Raw genomic sequence first — 4,867 nt, 5'->3', positions numbered from 1 at the left:
AGCCTGCAAACTCTATGTGGAAACAACTGCAAGCAGTGGACTGTATGGCATCCCTCATGTACCCTGGAGAATCTCCCTTTCCCTCTCTCAGCACCCATTTGGCTTTTCTCCCAAAGGATCAGATTCAGACCACTGACGTCTTAATGTCCGAAAAGGCACAGTTAGAGAGAGCCCTGGCTGACACTCACCATGGGGTCTGGCAGAAAGCAGGTGTGAATCTGGACACCCTTCCTCCCTGAACCTGGTGCCTTGGCAGGCCTTCGGGGGAGTCCTTTGGGCTCCATCTTGACCTCTGTCATTCCAGGGGAGTGTGAACATCTGGCGAGCTGCCTGTGCTCACGTGAGTGCAGATAAAAGAGCTGCAGTGGAGTCTGACCACTGTCTCTGCACAACAGAAGGAGGCAGAGAGGGTGAGTCAGGCCACCTGCCCTCACACTTGCACCTCTACCCCCAGGGGAAAAATGGCCTTAGAGAATTAGATAGACCTGGATGTTCATATCCCAGCTGTAAGCGATGTTAGCACTTAACCTCTAACACTTTGTATTTTATCTACAAAATGGAGATAGTAATAGTAACTGCCTCCTATGGTGGTTGTGAGGATTCAGTGCATTGTTAGCATGGTGCCTGGTGACGCACCCAACACAGAGTCAAATGATGGTGATGACAATCATAACAATGACAACATGACCCGGTATCCCTGGGCCTCTGTCAGCCAGCTGTAAATCAGATCTTTCTCCCTGCCTCTTCCACCCTTACTGAGTTCTTAGTAAAACCAACCGGGAACATGGGCTTGGAAATGACTTGAAAAAGATGCCAAGTGTGATTCAGGGGAGGAAATGTCACTGCAGAATGGTTGCTGTAGGTGTCGGGGTTAGTGTGTCCCGACTACATCTTCTCCCTGCCCAATCCTGACTTCACCTTTCTGCACTTGCAGTCCTACCGTGACCTGAAGAAAGAGCGAGATGCTCTCCACCTGCATTTGGAGGACAAGCAGGAGGGGGACGGTGGATGGCAGGTCTGCGGGCCTCAGCATGGTCGATGTGGTGGGAGGTGGGAGGGTACAGGTGAGCACAATGAGGGGGATGCACAGGTTTCAACATGTGCAGAGCCAAGCTCTAGCTGCAGCTGTGCCGGTGACTCATGTGTGGCCTCAGGCAATTCATGTCCACTCTCTGGACTGGCACTTGTGACTTGGTTCCTGGAATTCCCTTCTTATGCCATGGTCCTCTGGTTGTGTGGCAAAGTCAGTGCATTGATCACCAATGTGGGCTTTTCTGTTCCTTGTTCTTTCCATTCTCCTCCACCTCTGGCCACAGGAACAACTATGAGGGCCACAAGTGTCACCAATCCCAACTGAAGGGTAAACTTCGGGTCCCTGTGATGGAGAAGGTGGCCTTGCAGCTCCAGATGAAGAAGCTCGAGACATCCAAGCTCCTGCCACAACAAGTGAGCGGCTGCAGCACAGGGTTTTGGTTTTATGGGAGTGGGGTAGGGGGAGGTGGCAGCCTGTCCATTCTGCAGCTGCTCCCTCCATGGCTCACCCTCTGTGCTCTAGGCAGGTGCACGCTTCAAAGGAGGAGCATGGCCTGCATAAGGTCTGGGAGCCAGAAACCTGTTAGGCTGATGTAAGCAGGTGGGCAGGTAAGCTGGGGCTGGTGTGTCCTGGGAGCAGGTGGGGGGAGAGAAAGAGGTGTGCAGCGGCAGATGGCAAGCCTGCTCCCCTGAGCCTCAGTGTCCCTGTCTGCAAAGGAGTGGAGTGCCCATTGCCAGCCACCCACAGTTGTCTTGAGCATAAGAATGTGAAGAACTCTATTTGAATGTGGTTTGAATGATTGACCATCACCTGGGCATGAGGAATGATTAGACAGGAAGCCATGGTCTGGGCGAGGCTGAATTAGGAGCTGTGGGTCAAGAAGAGGGTTTTCGTGCAACTCCAGAGGCCAGAATCCCTCATCATGTTTCCTTTCTCAGCTGAGCCTCCACCCACGGAGCCTCCAGCAGGGCCCGGCGAGGAAGGACGGGGGCTGCAGGTGGAGGCTGAGCAGCTGCAGAAGCAGCTGGAGAGCCTGGCGGATCAGCTACGGCTCAGGTAAAGAACAACGAGGGTCTGAGCCACCTGAACTGGGAGCAGGAGGAGCGGCTGCTGGAGCTGGAGCAGCTGCTGGGCTCTGAGACAAGCAGCACAAGCAGGTGCTGGAGGGCACGTAGTGCCACCATGCCACCACCAGCTGCGTGCTGTCCCAGGCCCGTGAGCTCCAGGAGCAGCTGGCTGAGCTGTAGAGTGGCTTCATCAGCCTGGTGTGCCACCCACCCTACCGGACTGCCCCCCAAACTTGCCCCCTGGGCTTTTGTTTCCCCACCTGTAAACTGAGGTGCTGGAGACCTCACATGAAATGGTACCTGGGAAGGCACCTGTGAGCCAGTGCCCTGTGCCCCCTTCTCTGTGCTCTGGGTCTCCAGCGGCATCAGGTGGCTGCTGATTGCTTCTCTCCACCCAGACCAATTAGAACTTGGAGGTCCCCAGTGTGCTGCAGTCAGGGCAGCATGAGAAGACGGAGCTGGCAGAGAAGTTGGGCCAGAAAAGAAAAAAACTGAAAATCAGAACCCCCCCCCCAAACAAAACAAAACAAAACAAAAGAAACTACGAAGAAGGAGAAAACACCCAAAGGGAGAGAACACCCAAAAGAAGAACAAAACACCCATAAATGAAGAAAATACCCAACATAGGAAGAAAACACCCAGAAGAAGGAGAAAACAACCCCCAAGAGGAAGAAAACTCCAAGCAGAAGAAAACACAACAAATAGGAAAACACCCCAAAAAGGAAATCACCCAAAAGAAGAAGAAAATACCTCAAAAATAAAACACCCCAAAGAAGTAGAAAACACCCAGAACAAGAAGAAAACACCCCAAACAGGAAAACCCCAACAAAAAGAAAAGAACAAAATGAAGTAGAAACCCCCCAAAAGGAATAAATCCCCAAAAGAAGACAACCCCAACAAAAAGAATGCAAAAGAAGGAAGAAAAAGTCCCCCCCAAATAGGCAAACCCCAACAAAAAGAAGAAAACCCCCATAAAAGAAGAAGAGAAAAAAAAAAAAAACCAAATAGAACAAAAGCCTAACAAAAAGAAAACTCCAATTCCAGCCCGTGGCTCACTTGGGAGAGAGTGGTGCTGACACCACCAAGTCAAGTGTTAAGATTCCCTTACCAGTCATTTTTTTAGAAAAAAAAATTAAACAAACAAACAAAAAAACTCTAAGAAGAAAACCACCATGAAAAGAAGAAAAGCCCCCACAAAAGAAAAATATACCCCCATGAAAATATGAAAACCCCCAAAAAACCCCAAAAGAAAGCCCCCACAAAACAAACCCCCCACAAAACAAAACCCCAACAAAAAGAAGAAAACCAAAAAAAAAAAAGAGGGCAAAAAATACAAAAAACAAATAATAAAAAAAAAAACCCAGAAAAAATACAGCAAAGAAAAATAGAAAAAACAAAAACAAAAACAAACAAAAAAGACAAGAAAAAACAAAAATCAACAACAACCAAAAAGAAAGCAACAGGGTGCCCTTACCAGTATTCCAGTCTCAGGGCCCTGTAGGGGAAGACCAGTGCAATTGGTCTCTTGGGCAGGCCCAGCCAGAAGGCCCTACGGTCAGGCCAGGGCAGGGGGCCTTTATTGCCAGGGCAGGCCAAGGAAGCACTTAGGACAGGTTGGTCAGGCCAGGCAAGGCCAGGGGAGTCTTAGAGCCAGGGCAGGCCAGGGGGACCCTTAGCATGAAGACAAGCCAAGTGGTCCCTGGACAGACCAGTCAAGGGGGTACTTAGGGCATGTAGGGCTGCCCTTAGTGGCACGGTGACCATTATGGTAGTGGTCCACTAGGGGAAGACCAGTAAAGAGGGACCATGTGGCAGGCTAGGCCAGTAGGTTCCTTGGGCAGGACAGGCCAGGCTGGCCCTTAGCAGTAGGAGTCCCTTGGCAGCATGCTTGGCCAGGGCAGCTCTCAGTGGCAGGTGAGAGCACAGGGGCCCTAGGGTCAGACCAGGCCGTGAGAGCACTTGGTGGAAGGCAAGCCCTGACAGGGGTGCCTGTAGCACCAGGCCAGGACAGAGTTGGCTTATAGTACTGGGCCAGGATAGGCCAGAAGGGCCTTGTGGACAAACCAGGAAAGTCCAGGGTGGTCCTTGGCTCTGGACCAGGCTGGGCCAGACAGGCCCATAGTGCCAGGCCAGGCCAGAGTGGCTCTGAGGCAGTGGGTCTCTGGTGCTGGCCTGGCTAGGCCCGCCCTTAATGGCAGTGGGGCCATGAAAAGGCCTGGCCAGGGAAGCCCTTAGTGGCAGGCCAGGAAACGCCAGAGGTGTCCTTAGTGGCAGAACAGGCGAGGCCAGGGGCTCTCTTAGAGGAAGATCAGGCCAGGCCAAGGGGACCCTAGGGGGGCCCTTTTCTTTCTTTTTCTTCCTTCCTCCCTCCCTACTCCCTTCACTAACTTTCACTAACCTTTCTTTTTCTTCCTTCCTCCCTCCCTACTCCCTTCACTAACTTCTTCACTAACCTTTGCTAACACTCCCTTAACCTTCCCTAACCTTCCCTTAACTTTCCCTAACCTTCTGTAACCTTCCCTTAACCCTCCCTTAATCTTCCCTTAACCTTTCCGAACCTTCCCTAACCTTCCCTTAACCCTCCCTAACCTTCTCTTCCCCTCCCGTTTCCTTCCTTCTTTCCTTCTTTATTTAGGGGCTCTATCTTTCTTTGCTTCCATCTTTCTCTCTCTTTCTTTCTTTCTTTTTCTTTCTTTCTTTCTTTCTTTCTTTCTTTCTTTCTTTCTTTCTTTCTTTCTTTCTTTCTTTCTTTCTTTCTTTCTTTCTT

This window comes from Galeopterus variegatus, unplaced genomic scaffold (genome assembly GCF_000696425.1).
Source record: "Galeopterus variegatus unplaced genomic scaffold, G_variegatus-3.0.2 Scaffold4540, whole genome shotgun sequence".
Classification (NCBI taxonomy): Eukaryota; Metazoa; Chordata; class Mammalia; order Dermoptera; family Cynocephalidae; genus Galeopterus; species Galeopterus variegatus.
Note: the sequence above shows the minus strand (reverse complement) of the source record.